This window comes from Callithrix jacchus, chromosome 8, assembly GCF_049354715.1.
Source record: "Callithrix jacchus isolate 240 chromosome 8, calJac240_pri, whole genome shotgun sequence".
Lineage (NCBI taxonomy): Eukaryota > Metazoa > Chordata > Mammalia > Primates > Cebidae > Callithrix > Callithrix jacchus.
This window is the reverse complement of record NC_133509.1, coordinates 39,706,778-39,725,637: the sequence shown is the minus strand read 5'-3', so window position 1 is coordinate 39,725,637 and position 18,860 is coordinate 39,706,778. Positions and strand designations below refer to the sequence as shown.

The following is an 18,860-nucleotide window of genomic DNA, read 5'->3' as shown; positions in this document are numbered from 1 at the left end:
CCTGTTCAGTCACTGACGGCACTTCCCCCAGGTCCTCTCCACAAAGGCTCTTGCTTATTTTGCTCTTCTCCATAGTTAAGCAAGTAATTTGAGTTAACAGGAATCTAGCCAACCTCACATGTCCTCAGCCAAAACCCAGTTGCTTTTGGACAGAAGAAAAAGGTTGAGCTTTCCTTATATTCACCTAGGGCTATCTCCTAACCCTGACACAAGAGAAATGCAGCTGTAGCAAATTCACCCCTCCCCGGGATCATGTCTCAAGCTCTCATAAACGCTACTAAGTTTTTCGGGCAGAGAAGGCCAAGTGCTACAGCTTAGCGGCTTGCTCATGTACATTCTTGATAAAGCCCTTGCTCCTAATGTAGGGTGGGTGGCCCTAAGAGTTATCAGGGACCCCTTTCAGTTATCAGTGGACCTCAAGGAGGCTGGGAGTATAAACTATTATCAGCAAATAATCTTAGGAATCTGGAAAGAGAAACAGGACCTTAAAACGAAAACGCCAAAGTCTAAAAAGCTCTGCAGAGTATCAGTAACTATGCTTATCTACAGAGACAAACATTTGAAGTCAGGGACAGTAACAGAGTATCCAATTTAAAGACAAAACAGGCTGGGCATGATGGCTCACCCCTGTAATCTTAGCACTCTGGGAGACCAAGGCAGGCAGAAGACCTGAGGCCAGGAGTTCAAGACCACCCTGGACAACATGGTCAAACCCCTATCTCTATTAAAATTAAAAAACTAGCTGCGTGTGGTGGCTCACACCTGTAATCCCAGCTACTTGGGAGACTGAGGTTGGAGAATCGCTTGAACCCAGGAGACAGAGGCTGCAGTGAGCTGAGACTGCATCACTGCACTTCAGCCTGGGCAATAAAGAGTGAAACCCTGTCTAAGAAAACAAAACAAAACAACTCACTCACCTACTGCTACCAATTTGTGTTCTTCAATTGTCTAAGCACTTGCCTAAATGCATTTTCACATTAGGGCTTTCATTTGCCTTTGACCATTTAAAAAGCCATTGTGAAGTACTTACCATTATATATATTTTTTGTTGCTTATCTCTAGTTGTTATTTTCCAGTATGGATGACTTACAGTAAATGTGCAACTAGATTACTCTACTAGTAAGTCTAGTTACAGCCAGGCAGGGTGGCTCACACCTGTAATCCCAGGACTTTGGGAGGCCAAGGTGGGCAGATCACCTGAGACAAGCCTGGACAACATGGCCAAACCCCGTCTCTACTAAAACCTCAAAAATTGGCTGGGCATGGTGGTACACAGCTGTAATCCCAGCTGCTCAGGAGCTGAGGCAGCACAATCACTTGAACCTGGGAGGTGGAGGTTGCAAAGAGCCAAGATCATGCCACTGCACTCCATCCTGGGGGATAAGCAAGACATCTCTTAGTTACAGATTTACTGTAATTTTGTAATTTTGAAATTCAAAAATCATAGACCTAGATAAACTAGTAATAACATCCCTACAGACCCTCCCAATTCTAAGTCTATGATCTACAAAAGTGCAAAACAAGTCTTTTATTTCTTTAGCGTTTTTCCCAACCACTTACGGTGGGTGGTATGCTCAGAATGGGAGAGATGCTATGAAATTGCTGTACACTAAACAAATATAATCCCTTCCACAAATGTATGGCTGCAAATTTTAAAATAATTGTAATAATGCTTCATTCCATTTCTTATCTTCTTCCTGGTGGGAGGCATCATTCTAAGATTCCCAACCTAACTAACATTAAAGAAACATTGGAGCAAATACAGGACTGGAGATATGTGCACAGCCTCTTTAAGCACCTTTGGACACCTGAGGATTCTAACCAGATGAAAATATAAATTTTCATAGCAGTCAGGGTAAGTTAGATGGCCCCCAAATGTTTAAGTCTTGCTCATGCCACAAGTCCAATGTAGCTGTCAGCCAAGCTGTTAAAGTACCTACCACCTCAGCTGCTGACACACCATGTAGCAGAGAAAACAAGTGAGACTATCTCACTGGCAACAAAGCTGCCATCCAAAAATGACACCATTCACTTCTCACATTTTACTGACTAAAGTAGGTCACATGGTCATATGTATACCCAAGGGAGTTGGGAAATGAAATCCCAACGTAGGCCCAGAGCAGAATGAACCAAGATGTTTTTAAAACATCTTTTAAACAGACTGAATAGATTCAACTATCCTATCCATCCATTACCTTTCACTCAATAAAATTTTACTGAATGCTTACCATGTGCTAGGCATTGTTTTAGGCATTAAGGTACAGCAGAGGTCAATTTTTTTTTTTTTCAATCTTGAGCTCATAGGAACACATCATTACTTTTGGAGCATAGGGGCACTGTAGTGGATTCCTCCCTATCTCACTAGTATTTCACTTTTCTTCCTCTTCTTTCTAATAACATTTTCACTCCCTTTTCTTTTGCCATCTTTCCCCAGTCTAATCTAATCTGATTCTTCAGAACCTCTACTCTTCATTTTCCAGGGTACCATCCCCCACCTTTTTTCTGTGGCTTTGTCCATTATGAAAGGTTTGGGACTAAGTGGCTTTGGGGACATTTCCTAAGCATAGTAATAGGTAATTAGTAGGTACCCTAAAATGTGTACAGAATGAATCAATGCAAACAGCATATTCTATGTGGCAGTAGGAAGCTTTTGGGAGAAGGGAAGTCCTATCCTCAAATTTTTCAGAATGTGATCACATTCTGATCTACCACTAGAAAACATCAGTGAAGGTGCCTAGATATGGTACTTTTTCCAGGCATTCCACCAGGACCCTCACTCTATGCGAATGCATAGGTCTGCCAACAACATGAAGAAGGCAGCTGGTTTCAACCCACTCACAATGAAGAAATAAAACACTTCAGCTTTGTTATAGCTCGCATCTTATTTTGTTGAGGTGGTGGGGAGGGATTGTGCCACTGAAATAGCATTCTATATAAGCAGTCAAGCCGGATTCTAAAAAGTCCTATCAGCCCATGTAATACCAAAGAAGGTATAACGAAGATATGCAAGACCTAGCCACTAGTCCTCAGTCCATCCTAGCAGGGTTGACAGCATTTAACACCACTGCTTTTCAGACTATAAATCAAACATGATTGCTGTTGTTTTTGAGCTTACTCTAATGAGGGTCTAAGGAAGGTCACATTGTGTGAGGCCCTAAAAAACATCTCAAGACTCTTATCAAATGGAGAGAACCAGATGCTTGGTTGGAGATTCCCTTTCTAAAAGACAGGGTCTCACTCTGTTGTCTAGGCTGTAGTGCAGTGGCATGATCAAAGCTCATTGTAGCCTCAAACAATTCTACTACCTCAGCCTCCCGAGTAGCTGGGACTACAGGCACACACCATGCCCAACTACTTTTTTTTTTTTTGTAGAGATGGGGTCTATGTTACCCAGGCTGGTCTTCAACTCCTGGCCTAAAGTTATCCCCCCACCTGTCTTCCAAAGTGCTGGATTACAGATCAGCCCTGCATCTGGCCAATTCCCTAATTTTTGAAAACAATTCAGAATGGCATATAATTTTTCTGGAATATCATTCCTCTTTCTCTCTCACTTTCTTCAGAACTGAAGAAAGCTTGCAAGATTTGGCTGCCCTGACTATGGAGTAGCCATTCTTTTATTCCTTTACTTTCTTAACGAATCAAAGAGAGAGAGAGAGAGAAAGAAACAAGGACAAAGAAAGAAAAGAAAGAAAGCTTACAAGATTTAAAAACAGAATTTTGTTTCCTATCAGACACATAGAAGAATTTGGCACTACTGAAAGAGTCCAGTCTGATTTCACTAGGCCTGTGCTAGGCTTTGACTGTGACCCCAAGGTTCGTCGGTTAGAAAATCCTCAATGCAAGAATTGGGAGGTGGGGCCTAATAAGTGGCAATTATTAATCACTAGTAGGAAGTAGATGGGTTAATGTCATTATTGTGGGAGTGGGCCTATTAGAAAAGTAAGTTTGGCCCTCTCTTTCTCTTCTACCATGGGATGATGCAGAAAGGAGACCCCTTGCCAGATGCCAGCACCATGGTATCAGACTTTTGAGCCTCTACAACTGTAAAGAAATAAATTTCTCACAGGACTAGGTGGCTCACGCCTGTAATCCCAGCACTTTGAGAGGTTGAGGGGAGCAGATCACCGGAGGTCAGGAGTTTGAGAACAGCCTGACCAACATGGAGAAACCCATCTCTACTAAAAATACAAAATTAGCCGGGCATGGTGGTGCATGCCTGTAATCCCAGCTACTCTGGAGGCTGAAGCAGGAGAATTGCTTGAATCTGGGAGGCAGAGGTTGTAGTGAACTGAGATTGAGCCATTGTACTCCAGCCTGTGCAACAGAGTGGGACCCTGTCTCAAAAAAAAAAAAAAAAAAAAAAAAAAAAAAAGATAAGGGACAAAAACTAAGACATCAACCCACAGATCTAGAAGTTTGATGAACCCTGAGCAGGATAAAAACAAAAAAAATCCACCAGGCACGGTGGCTCACACCCGTAATCCCAGCATTTTGGGAGGCCAAGGCAGCAGATCATGAGGTCAGGAATTCAAGACCAGTCTGGACAACATGGTGAAATTCTGACTCTACTAAAAAGTTAAAAATACAAAAATTAGCCGGGCATGATGGTATGTGCGGTACACACCTGTAATCCCAGCTACTCAGAAGGCTGAGGCAGGAGAATTGTTTGAACCTAAGAGGCTGAGGTTGCAGTGAGCCGAGACTGCACCACTGCACTCCAGCCTGGGCGACAGAGCGAGACTCTGTCTCAAAAAAACATACCTATGTACACAGTCAAACTGTTGAAAACAAAAAGATAAGTGAAGAAAAAAGGAAGGACGAGAAAGAACAACACCTGGCCAGGGCACAGTGTCTCATACCTATAATCCCAGCACTTTGGGAGGCCGAGGCAGGTGGATAGCCTGAGCTCAAGAGTTTGAAAACAGACTGAACAACATAGTGATAACCTGTCTCGACAAAAACTACAAAAATGAGCCAGGCATGGTGGCATGCACCTGTCCCAGCTACTTGAGGGGTTGAGGTAGGAGGACTGCTTGAATCCGGAAGCAGAGATTGCTGTGAGCCGAGATCAGCCATCACACTCCAGCCTGGGTGACAGAGCAAGACTCTGGCTCAAAAAGCAAATGATAAAAAAGAATGACTTAAAAGCAACCAGGCAGGAGTCCAGGCACGGTGGGTCACACCTGTAATCCAGCACTTTGGGAGGCTGAAGCAGGCAAATCACTTGAGGTCAGGAGTTCGAGACCAGCCTGGCCAACATGGTGAAACCCCATCCCTACTACAAATACGAAATTAACTAGGCATGGTGGTACATGCCTGTAATCCCAGCTGCTCAGGAGGCTGAGATGGGAGAATCACTTGAATCCAGGAGATGGAGGTTGCAGTGAGCCAAAATCTCACCACTGCACTCCAACCTGGGAAACAGGAGCAAAACTCCATCTCAAAAAAAAAAAAAAAAAAAAAAAGGAACCAGGAAAAAACAGGAAGAAATAAAAAAGTAACCAAGGCAAAGAGAGACAGAGTACACTGGAGATGAATAGAAAGAATGATAGCTGATTTATAATTAGAAACAATGAAAATCCAAAGACAACAGAATATTTTTCAAGTACCAAAATTAAAAAAGCAAAAAACGATCAACCCAAAAAAAAAAAAGGAAAAAAATAAAATAAAATAAAATAAAAACTTATCAAACCAGATGTATTAGTCAAAGTTCTCCAAAGAAACAAAACTAATAGGTTATATGAAAGGAAGCTTATTAGGGAGAATTGGCTCACATAATCACAAGGCAAAGAAGTTCCATGTCAGGCCGTCTCCAAGCTGGGGAAGAAATAAGCCAGTAGTAACTCACTCAAAATCTCAAAAGCAGGAAAGACTTCAGTGCATCCCTCAGTCTGTGGCCAAAGGCCGGACAACCCCCAGCAAATACTGGTCTAAGTCCAAGAGTCCAAAGGCCAAAGATTCTGAAGTCTGATGTTCAAGGGCAAGAGAAATGGAAGGAAGCATCCAGCACCAGAAAAAGATGAAAGCCAAGAGCCTCAGCAAGCCAGCTTATCCCATCTCCTTTTGCCTGCTTTGTTTTAAACTCAGTGGCAGCCAACTGGGTGGTGCCCATCCACATTGATGAGGGTGGGTCTTCCTCTCCCAATCCACTGACTCAAAGGTCAATCTCCTCTTGCAACAACACCCTGACAGACACACCCAAAAACAATACTTTAGAAACTATCTAGGCATCCTTCAATCCAATCAAGTTGACACCTAATGCTGACCATCATATCAGAATTCTTTATCTAAGGAAAATAACCTTCAAAAATGAAGACCTTTTCAAAGAGACAACAGTAGAAAGATGCCAGGCACCATGGCTTATGCCTGTAATCCCAGCTACTTCTCAGGAGACTGAGGTGGGATGATCGCTTGCGTTCAAGACCAGCCTGACCAACATAGTGAGACCCTATCTCTATTTTAAAAAGGAAAAAAAAAAGTATTAAAAAAACTGGATAGAATCTGTCTCCAGCAGACTTTCACTAAAAGAAGTGCTAAAAAGAAGACTTTTAGGATAAAAGAAAAATACACCAAATATAACTAATCCCAGATCTACAAAAAGGAATAAAAAACTCAGACAGGCTAAATTTTCGAAAATATAAAAAGTCTATTGAAAATATCCATCCATGGCCAGGCACGGTGGCTCATGCCTGTAATTTCAGGACTTTGGGAGGCCGAAGTGGGAGGATCACCTGAGGTTGGGAGTTCGAGACCAGCCTGACCAACATGGAGAAACCTGTCTCTATTTTGAATGGGGGGTAGGGGTGGGGCGGGGGATTGCGGTGAGCCAAGATCGTGCCACTACACTCCAGCCTGGTGTCAGAGCAAAACTCTGTCTCAAAAAATAAATAAATAAAATAAAAACATTTAAATTTTTATTTATTTTGAGACAGGTTCTCAATTGCCCAGGCTGAAGTGCAGTGGCATGAACACAACTCACTGAAACCTCTGCCTCCAGGGCTCAAGGGATCCACTCACCTCAGACTTCCGAGTAGCTATGACCACAGTTCGAGCTGTCACGCCCTGCTCAATTTTATTATCTTGGTAGAGACAAGGTTTCACAACGTTGCTGAGGCTAGTCTTGAACTGCTGGGCTCAAGCGAGCCTCCCAAAGTCCTGGGATTACAGGTGTCAGCCACCACGGCTGGCAAATTTTTTAACACTTTTTAATATTTGAATTTTAAAAGAATATAAGCAAGGTTTTATTGAGACTACATTATGTGTGTGACACTGTGTCAGATATATACCCTTACACTAAATCCTCCCCAACAGGCAAAATAAATATTATATTATAATCTTTATTTTAGAGAATTTAAATAATACATTCAAGATCACATATGAATGAGACAGCCAGGATTTGAACCAGGTTTGTAAACCAAATTCCATGATTTCTCACTGTAACTTTTTTTAATTGACATATAGTACATATCTCCCTCCACTCCCCAACTCTTTGAGTAGAGTATATTTCCTATAGACAAAGACCTTCTTCTGGCCGGGGGCGGTAGCTCACACCTGTAATCCCGGCACACTGGGAGGCCAAGGTGGGCAGACCACTTGAGGTCAGGAGTTTGAGACAAGCCTGACCAACATGGTGAAACTCTGTCTCTACTAAAAATACAAAAAAATGACCCAGGCAGGGTGGTGCATGCCTGTAATACCAGCCATTTGAGAGGCTGAGGCACAAGAATTGCTTGAACCCAGGAGGCAGAGACTGCAGTCAGCCGAGATAGCACCACTACACTCCAGCCTGGGTGACGGACACAAAACACAAAATAAAAAAACACAAAAATTAGCTGGACATGGTGGTACATGCCTATAGTCTCAGAAGGCTGAGGTAGGAGAACCGCTTGAACTTGAGAAGTGGAGGTTACAGTGAGCCAAAATTGAACCACTGTACCTCAACCTGGGCAACAGAGTGAGACTCTGTTTCCAAAAAAAAAAGGCTGGGCGCGGTGGCTCAAGCCTGTAATCCCAGCACTTCGGGAGGCTGAGGCGGGTGGATCACGAGGTCAAGAGATGGAGACTATCCTAGTCAACATGGTGAAACCCTGTCTCTACTAAAAATACAAAAAATTAGCTGGGCATGGTGGCGCGTGCCTGTAATCCCAGCTACTCGGGAGACTGAGGCAGGAGAATTGCCCGAACCCAGAAAGCGGAGGTTGCGGTGAGCCGAGATCGCACCGTTGCACTCCAGCCTGGGTAACAAGAGCAAAACTCCATCTCAAAAATAAAACAAAAAACCAAAAGATCTTCTGTATAACTAAAATACAATCATCAAAATCAGGAAATTAACACTCGTATAGTACTACTACCATCTAATAATCAGACCCTATTTAAGTTTCTGCAGTTATCTCAATCATGTACTTAAAAGGTAAAGGACCCAGTCCAGAATAATGTTACATTGAGTACAATACAATTATTAATGTAGTTTTTCTATTCCAAGATTTAAAGGAATCAAACATTTTATACAGACTGCAAAAATTTACTAAGCACTTAGCACGCGCCAGGCACTCTTTGACAATACAGTAAAGAATAAAACAGATACCGTTCTTCTGCTTCCAAACAGCCTGCATTCAAGTAAAGAAAGACCAACAAACAAGTTAAGCAATTAACAAATCCAGATTTGGCCTAGTAGCTGGGAAATGGCCATCTGAGGAACTGAAACCTGAACGATAAGAAGGTACTAGCACTGCTAAGAGACGGGAGAATAGCATTCCTAACAGAGGAAACAACAAAATGAACAACCTAACGCAGGACAGAACATGGCATTTCAGAGAAAAAGAAATGCCAGTGTAGCCACAGCATCTAGAGCAAAGGGCACAGAAAAGGAGGTAGCAATGAGACAGGAAGAACACATGAGGCAGGATTTGGAATCTCATAACTAAGACCAAAGGAAAACTATGAAATCATTTCGAGCAGGCAATCTACATGATTGCATTTACATTTTTGAAAGACAATTCTCACTGGGAGAAGCATGTCTGAAGAATGTAGCTGAGTGAAAGCAAAGACCAGTTAAGAGCTCTTTCGGTAAGCCAGGTGACAAAATGGTGGCTGAAACTAGGGTGGTATAAATGAAAATGTAAAACGGATCATTGAATAAAAGGATTTAAGTGATCTTTTGGAGACCAAAACAACTTGATGATGAATTACCTATGAGGATAAGGGCAAGACAGGATTCAAGGATAAATCCTAGGTGCCATTTACTGAAGAGGGAAAGACTGGAAGCATATTACAGAACAGGGTTCTATTTTGGACATGTGAGGTATACTTAGACAACTGCCTACAAGGTTACTAAGTGGTAATGTCTCGCAAGGCAGCTGGATATTATGTCTGCCGCTCAGGCAAGAAGTCTAAACCAGAAACATCAATATGAGCATTTTCACATATAGACGGTTTTTAAAACAATGAATTGAATGAGACCACCTAGGGAAAGAATTTAGAAAAAGATGGGGGAAGAAAAAATTTAGGTCTTTTTTCCCCTCTTAGGTATGCCAATACTTAAGAGACAGGTAGAGTAGAGAGAAGCCTGTTGGGCTTGGAGGGGAGGCCGTGTGCAGTGGCTCATGCCTGTAATCCCAACACTTTGGGAGGCCAAGGTGGGCAGATCACCTGAGGTCAGGAGTTCAAGACCAGCCTGGCCAACATGGCGAAACCCAGTCTCTACTAAAAATACAAAAATTAGCCAGGTATGTTGGCACGCGCCTGGAGTCCCCACTACTAGGGAGACTGAGGCAGGAGAATTGCTTGAACCGGGCAGGTGGAGGTTGCAGTAAGCCGAGATCACGCCGTGGCACTCCAACATGGGCAACAGAACGAGACTCCATCTCAGGAAAAAAAAAAAAAAGTAAACAACAACAACAAAAGTATACAATATAACAAGGTAAGAAGTAGAAGGAAAACAAGAACATAGGTCTCATAAAATAAGAGAAGCAGATGAATAGGCAGAAAACAGCGGTCAACTACATTGAATGCTCCAATGAGAGAGCCTATAAGATGAATTTGGTAAAGGAAGCCACTGGCAACCTTGACGAGAGTAGTTTTAGAGGTAACAATGGAAACCAATCTGTAGTAGGCTGAGAAGCAAAGGCAAGTAGAAAGAACACACAAAAACAACTTTTGAAAACTGGCTTGGAAGAGAATCAGAGAAATCAGGTTGTAGCTAGAGAATAAGGTGGGATGGGGAAAGGGCTTATAAAGAAGGAAGCCTCACTTAGTGCTTCCAATAGTGCAGCCTGCAATGACAGAGATGTTCTCTATCTGCACTGTCCAACAGAGTAGCCATTAGCCACATACAGCTATTGAAGAACTGAACTATGGCTAGCAATACTGAGGAACTTTTTAAAAATTATTAAACAGCCACACATTTCATTGCAGAAAGCACTATTGGTTAGTAGCTACCATATTGGACAGTACACTTCTAAAGCACATCTGTATACTTATAAAGATGATCCAGAAAGGGAAAAATTAACGATGCAGGCAAGAGTTAGGTCCTTAAGAAGTCAACATGCTGGCTGGGCACGGTGGCTCACACTTGTAATCCCAGCACTTTGGGAGGACAAGGTGGATGGATCACTTGAGGTCAGGAGTTCAAGACCAGCCTGGCCAATATGGCAAATCCCCATCTCTACTAAAAACACAAAAATTGGCCGGGCAAGTGGCGGACACCTGTAGTCCCAGCTACCTGAGAGAGAGGCTGAGGCAGAAGAATTACTTGAACCCAGGAGGCTGAGGCTGCAGTGAGCCATGATTGCACCACTGGCACTCCAGCCTAGGCAACAGAGTGAGATTCCATCTCAAAAAAAAGAGAGAAATTAACAGGCCGAGCAAAGTGGTTCATGCCTGTAATCCCAGCACTTTGTGAGGCTGAGGCAGGATGACTGCTTGAGCCCAGCCTGGGCAACATAGGGAGACCCTGTCGCTACCAAAAAAACAAAAACAAAAAAAGTCAAGAGAAGAAACCCAGAGCACAAGTGGCAAAAGATACATGAGATACAACATGAATGAAGCAAGGCATGAGATGACAGTAACTGGTAGAGACCAAGACTCAGAATATGTATTAAGCCTTACCAGAATCTTAAGCATAAAACTGTTACAGAAAGCTATAAAATCCAAACAGGAGGGGAGAGTGGGTAACTCATACATACTAAGGACCTATTATGTGACAGGCATTTTCTTTCTTCTTTCTTGTTTTTTTTTTTGGAGACTGAGTCTTGCTGAGTTGCCCAGGCTGGAGTGCAGTGGCGGTGATCTCATCTCGGCTCACTGCAACGTCCGCCTGCAGGTTCAAGCAGTTCTCCTGTCTCATCCTCCCAAGTAGCTGGGACTACATGTGCACACCAACATACCCAGCTAACTTTTTGTATTTTTAGTAAAGATGGGGTTTCACCCTGCTGGCCAGGCTGGTCTTGAACTGCTTACCTCGTGATCCGCCTGCCTCAGCCTCCCAAAGAGCTGGGATTACAGGCGTGAGCCACCGTGCCCAGCCATGACAGGCATTTTCTAAATAACAAATTATTTCTGTCATCCCTAACCACAATCTTCTAAATATCATTTAACAAACAAAGAGCACTCACTGCTGCTCCAAGAAAAGCAACTTCATAAAATGACAGACACAGTAAATGCTGGGATTTGGACATAGGCCTGCCTGACTCTAAGGTTAGAATCTTCCCACAGCATAAGGTAGGAGGTTAAGGCCAGGCACGGTGGCTCATGCCTGCAATCCCAGAACTTTGGGAGGCCAAGGTGGGTAGATTACCTGAGGTCAGGAGCTCAAGACTAGTCTGACCAACAAACTGAAACCCCATCTCTACTAAAACTACAAAATTAGCCAGGCGTGGTGGCACATGCCTGTAATCCCAGCTACTTGGGAGGCTGAGGCAGGAGAATCACTTGAACCCAAGAGGCAGAGGTTGCAGTGAGCTAAGATTGCACCATTGCACTCCAGTCTCAAAAAAAAAAAAAAACGAAGGTGGGAGGTTAAGAACCACTCTGTTTGTGTACTTGGAATTAACGTAAACAGCAGATCAATCTGGAAGTTATCAGCAAATGCCAACAAGCCTAGAGATACTAGGGCCAGAGGCAAAAACTATCCTCTCAATGCTTTCTACAGGATAATTAAGAAAAACTTATTTAATAGACACTTTTTAAAAATCCAAGTGAAAATATCTATTGAGACGGGAAGAAATGGACCTTTTTACAACTTACATTATCTACTCTATTGAACACAGACATACCAATTAGAAAATCGCCCTGTTTTATAATACATACTAAAATAATATCTGGGCATATTAGGAAAAACTAAGTCAACCTACCATCTCTCCGATTTGAACATTAAGAGAGAACAATTATGAAACTGAGTCTAACCAATTATTAAATTAGAGCTTAGATTTTAGTGTGGGCAAAGATCATCTAGATCTGTGCTGTCCATGTAACCACCAGCTACATCCAACTATGTAAAGTAATTTAAATAAAAAATTCAATTCCTCAAGTGTACTAGTTGCTCCTTAAGTATTCAACAGTCACACATGGCCAATGGCTACCTCACTGGGTAGCACAGAACACTTCCATCATCACAGAAAGTTCAACTGGGCAGTGCTTGGATCCTAAATTTTCCATTTGACTTTTTTCAGAAGGACCAGTGGGAAAGAGCAACTCAGAAGACTTGGGTTTTCCAAATCAGTCACTAACAAGCTGAGCAACCAGCTCTTTATTTATTTATGTATTTTTTGAGACAGGGTCTCATGCTGTTGCCCAGGCTAGAACTCAGAGGTACGATCATGGCTACTGCGGCCTCATCCTCCTGGGCTCAAGTGATCCTCTTATCTCAGCCTCTTAAGTAGCTGGGACTACAGGAGTATACCACCACAACTGGCTAATTATATCTTATTTTGTAGAAACAGGGTCTCACTATGTTGCCCAGGCTGTATGCATCATTTAGCAGTGCTTCTGGAACTGAGTGTGCACTGAATCACTTGAACATCTTGTTAAAATATAAGTTCTTCCCAACATGTTGGGAGGCCAGGAGTTTGAGATTAGCATGGACAACAAAGAGAGACCCCACTTCTTAAAAAAAAAACAAAATTAGCAGTGTATGATGGCACATGCCTTAGTCCCAGCTACTGAGGCGGGAGGATTACTTGAGTTCAGGAGTTCCAGGGGACAGTGTGCTATGATCACACTACTGCACTCCAATTCAAACTGGGCAACAAATCAAGACTGTCTCTTTATTAAAACAAAACAAAAACACAGTAGATCCTAAGATTCTAATTCAGTAGGACTGAGATGAGGTCAAGATTCTAAATTCTAACAAGTTCCCAGGTGATACCAATACTGTTGCTCCAGAAATTACAATTTTCACTAACAAGGTCTTCGATCTCTCCAGGCATTCGTTGGTTTTTTTTGTTTGTTTGTTTTGTTTTGTTTTTTTTGAGAGAGTCTTGCTCTATTGCCCAAGCTGGAGTGCAGTGGTGCAATCTCCACCTCCCAGGATCAAGCAATTCTCCTGCCTCAGCCTCCGGAGTAGCTGGGATTAAAGGCACATGCCACCATGCCCAGCTGATTTCTGTATTTTCAGTAGAGACGGGGTTTCACCATGTTGGTCAGTCTGGTCTCGAACTCCTGATCTCATGATCCACCCACCTCAGCCTCCCAAAGTGCTGGGACTACAGGTATGAGCTGCCGCGCCTGGCTCCTTGGTTTTGTAAGCTGTCAAATGACGTACATGAATGAGGCAAGATAATGCCCGTGACCCCTCCGGAACACTAATATTTTGAAGTTTTATGATTGTACAGAATTAAATGCATATAGGTTTGTACTCTCTGCAGACTTTTCTGAGGTAAATGCTAAAATTCTAAAAAACTTTAATGATACCATTTTTTTTCTGTAAAAAAACAAATTTAACAAAAATCAGAAAATTTTATTTGCTATATAAACGTTCAATCTCTGAACAATTTTTTTAGAAATGGACTTAGAAGACCGACATGAATGAAAGACAGATCTTTTAGAATTCTATCAGAGAGGTATACAGTATTTTCCAAATAGGCAGTTCATGGAGGAGAAAAACCAATGCTGGACTCGGCCCACACCACTATCTTAAAAGCATCAGCTTCACATGAAAGCAATCCCTGGAAAATGCCATTAACTACAGTAACATTGAAGTTGTTTTTGTAAAGTCTCAGTCAAGACTCTGAGCAGGAAAAATGAGCAAAATTCCCACACCACAGCCAGGTTGTAGTGTAATGTAACAGCCCACAAGGCAGGCGGAAGGAACTGATGAGGGCAGCCAACAATGCCACACAGAATTTACTTCTGAGGCATCTTCCTTCCATTTTAAGAGGCCCTAGAGTAAGACAAGGTTCAAATGGTACAAAAGCAACAAGGAACTGGATAGCAGTGGTGAGAAGGCTCAGCACTTCCTAAAGCAGTACCTTGGAGATAGGAAGCAGGCTAAGATATCCAGTTGTGTTTTTTTTGAGACAGAGTCTGACTCTGTCACCAGGCTGGAGTGCAGTGGTGTGATCTTGTCTCACTGCAACCTCCCTCCCCTCTCCCCCCTGCCCCATTCAATTCTTCTGCCTCAGCCTCCTGAGGAGCTGGGATTACAGGTGCTCATCACCACACCCAGGCAATTTTTGTATGTTTTGTATTCGGCCAGGATGGTCTCGATCTCCTGACCTCGTGATCCACCTACCTTGGCCTCCCAAAGCGCTGGGATTATAGACATGAGCCACCAAACCCAGCCCCAATTTGTTTTTAAACTCTAAATGATGCACCACAGCTAATTACCTATATTTGAGAACAATGCTGGAAATATGTTAAACCTTTAAGTAATGTGATGCTTTGAAAATATTCAATACTTTTATATTTGTATTTTTGTTTCCTTTAGTAGGAAATTTTTTTTAATTTGAATTAAACCTTATAAAAAATCCTTTATATATAAATCATGCAATACTCTCCCAAAATAGTTTCAAAAATTTAATTCATATTAACAACACATTTTCCGGACCGAGATTAGGGGCTTACGCCAGTAATCCCAACACTCTGGAAGACTGAGGCAGAAGGATTGCTTGAGCCCAGGAGTTCAAGAACAGCCTGGGCAACATGGTGAAAACCCATCTCTGCAAAAAAATATGAAAAACCAGCCAGGCATGGTCGCACACAGCTGTAGTCCCAGCTACTCAGAGGCTGAGGCAGGAGGATCACCTAAGCCCAGGAAGTAAAGGTTGCGGTGAACAGTGATCATACCACTGCACTCCAGCCTGCGTGACAGCATAACCTTGTCTCACAAAAACAACAGACACTTTACTGCCCACAAACTCCTCAAATCCCTTTGGAAAAATAAACAGTATACACAGAAAAACTAGAGGGTGGGGTAGGAAATTTTTTTTCTTATATTTTAAAAATTGAGATGGTATCGTTATGTTGCCCAGACTAGTCTTGAACTCGTGGCCTCAAGCGATCCTTCCACCTCAGGCTCCCAAAGTGCCAGGATTACAGGCATGAACCACTCAAACTGCCCAGCCCCACTCAAACTGCCACTCTCAATCTTCCCTGCCTCCAATCGTATTTTAAGCCAACTTGCTAAACGTTGCCTGTTTTAAAACCAGTCAAAAGATTTATATTACCGAGTTTCAACTTAAAGTTCTAATCTGGAACTGTACATTCAGCTTATCTTTAAAAAAAAAAAAAAAAAACATGAAAAATAGGGCCTAATGCCTATGTCAAGTTGTCTTTATTAAAACAGAAAATTCATATAAATCATAAGAAAACACAATATATAATCATTGTATAAGAATTCTACAAGAGCGAAACTTTCCTATTCAGAGGCATATCTGATTAAATATTAATCACTGATGGTATCTTTACAATACCTATTAAAACCAGTAATTTCTAGAGTTTATAAAGATAACTTACATAACCAATAAAAACATAAGGTCAATTTCTACCAACACCATAAAAGTACTAACTGACCTTTATAAATAACCTGTAACAAATCTCTCTAAGCAGTAGCCAAAAACCTGCTAGTATCAAACATTTAATTTCACCACCTGACCAGCAGTTGGTTTTACCTTTCCTCTTAGCAAATGTTACACAATTCCACCTGTAGGGTATATGATATACTTTTAAAATGCATTTAAGAAGCCATTACATTTTTAGAGAAACTGCTGTTCCTCTTCAGAAAAAAAGAGAGAATGTCAATGTGGACAGGAACATTTTAGCCTATCATTAAAAAAAAAAAAAAAATACAGTGTATTAAAAAAAAAAAAAAAAGCCACGTAGCAGTCCGTGGGCAGCATGAGTCATCATCCAACTCAAAACTTGAAGCAGCACTTGTAAGCTTCCTCCTACCCGACCCCATCCCCTTCACCAAAGTACCCTGAGTCAGCAAACCTTACTATTTTGTCAGTTATGATTCTCACGATGCTTTAAATGAATTTATGTAAAGCACTGCAACACTTTTACTGCTAACATTTCCCTTTAGAATGTGTGCATTTTTTATTGCAAAATTAACTGACTTCAAATCACTCTTCTCTGGATTTTTTAATCACAGAAAGTAGCCAACAACTACTTCTAAACCACTTGCAAATAACTGAATTCCAAAATATCCTTATACACGAAGCTTTTTCTAAAACAATTCTCCATTTTCCAGTGTTTTCTTCTGAACAGTAATACCTAGATGATCTAATATGTTCTGCTCAAATCTGGCATATTTTCTAGATAACTGCAATTACTGAATTCAGGACATTAATAATTAATTTTACAAGCTTAACAAGGCAATTCTTATTAAATGACGTAACATATATGTGAAAAGACTACACTCCTTGGCATATAGCAAACACTTCATAAACATGTTTGAACTACTACTATCTAAAGACAAAGTTTCTTTCCACCCAATTCAAAATTATTTTTCCAACATTAAAATCTGACATTTTTATGAACAAATTCCTGATTTCAGGGCCAGGCCGTGGTTGGACCCTACATTGTTCTGGTCAGATCATTCTTTCCATCTCGGTTTCCCAGCGTTAAAGAGAGAAGACATGCCCAGTCGGAACTGTAAGATACAGGCTAGAAGAATCAGTATCAGAAAATTACTCTGAAGCTGCTTGCTCTTCATTATACGGCGCGTTAATTTTTCCCCTTGACAAATCATCTGCATGCGTTAAAAAAAAAAAAAAAAAAAAGGCATTACTGAGACTGCATCTTTAACAATGAACATGAATTCTGCTGTTAATACAGTAGGCTTCTAATTCCAACTCACCAGTCCCTTTCACTGGATCTTTTCCAATGAATAAGCAACAGAAAAAATAAAACAGTAAAGAAATCAAGAAGCTCCTCCTGCACAGAGCCCGTAACACCTGAACCGGTTGGGTACTACACTCGCCAAGAAACAAAAGGCTGCCAAAACACCTTTACTTCTCAACACAACTCACAAGGCGGATTAAAATGCAGAACAAAGTGACGAGGCCCTTGTTGGTGAACCGACAAAACAAATTTTCACTGGGGCACTTTTACAGACCACCACTTAAGGTCCCGAAAGAAGCTAAGAAAAGACTGTAGGGCCGGGGGAGGAAATTAGGAATTTCGTCTCGGAGTTCTCAGTACCTCATTCATGGCTAGACTCAAAACTTGGGCGGACTTCAGGGCTCTGAGACAAGCCGGGTGAGCGCTGCGCGCTACGCCACTGGAGACTTTGCCCGGCCGGAGTCAGCTGAGGCCGAATCACCGGGTGGGATGGGGGAGGAGACGTGGGAGCATTTCGAAAGGCAGCGTGCCAGGAAGGCGAGTCTCCGCGCCACCTCATGCTCTCCGGGTCGCCGCCCCTCGCTCGCCCGCCCTCCAGTCAGGCTGGGTTTCGAACCCGCGGAGCCGGGAGCGGGCGGCGGGGCGGCAGCCTGCATGCGTGGCCCGGGAGCGGGCGCGGCGCGGCGCGGCGCGGCACTGCCCGGCCAGACGACGGACGAGGGGCGTGCCGGGTGGGAGGGGCACGCCGGCCGCCTCGCCGGCCCCACGCGGGGACCCCGGCCCGCAGTCTGCCGACCCGCGCGGGGACGCGCCGGGCAGGCCCGAACAGGCGGGCCGGCGGGCGAGAAGGGGGCGGGCAGGAAACCGAACAAAAGCGCCTTTGTTGAGCGGCAGCCGCCGGAGGGTCACACACAATGGAGGAGGGAGCCGGCTCCGCCGCCGCCGGGCCCGCCGCGGCGCCCTCCCGAGCCGCCCAGCTGGCGCGCCCCGCACACGTACACACACACACTCACGGGACTTCTCCGACTCATCGAGAGAGTGCGGGGCCCGCGGACAGCCCCCAGTGTCGGCTCAGGTCTCCGGCTGTGCTGGCGGCAGCGGCGTCTCCGAGGCTCTCGCTTTGCCGCAGTCGCCGCCATGTAACCCCGACCCGCGAGAGAGGGCGAGGGAGAGGGGGCGGGCCCTCACTGAGCCACGCCCCCTCGCGTCACAGGCTCACTCCACGGGTTCCCCCGCCCCCGCCCTGCCCAGCGCGCCCGCACGCGCCGGAATTTCCAACGCCCGTGACTGGGCTGCGCGCGCCGCGGGGGCGGTGGGAGAGGCACGCGGCTTGTCCTGCGTCTCCCGGGGACTTTGCCTGCGGGTGGGCAGGGAGGAGGACAGCGGGCCATCTCAGCTCTACTACCTGTCCCGTCGTTAAAGGAACAAAGTGACCAAACTCAGTGCGAGCGTTTACTAAGCACCTACTACGTGCAAGGCACTGGGCAATCCGAGAGGAATAGGGCTGTCTCCAGGATGGCTGGACCTCAAGATGGATTGGCTGGAAGGCGACAGTTCGAGCACAAGGCAGACGCGTTAGA

General features: G+C 43.6%; 1 protein-coding gene across 2 annotated transcripts in view; it reads right to left on the bottom strand.

Moving 5' to 3' along the window:
• Nucleotides 1–18,441, bottom strand: part of MAPK6 (mitogen-activated protein kinase 6) — a 42,874-nt gene extending 24,433 nt beyond the window's left edge. The window contains exon 1 of one of the 2 annotated variants that reach the window (XM_035259669.3): nucleotides 18,280–18,441. The gene's annotated coding sequence lies outside the window, so the exon portion shown is untranslated. The remainder of the gene's footprint in view (nucleotides 1–18,279) is intronic. The other variant, XM_035259667.3, reaches the window with a different exon arrangement.
• Nucleotides 18,442–18,860: the final 419 nt, after the last annotated feature.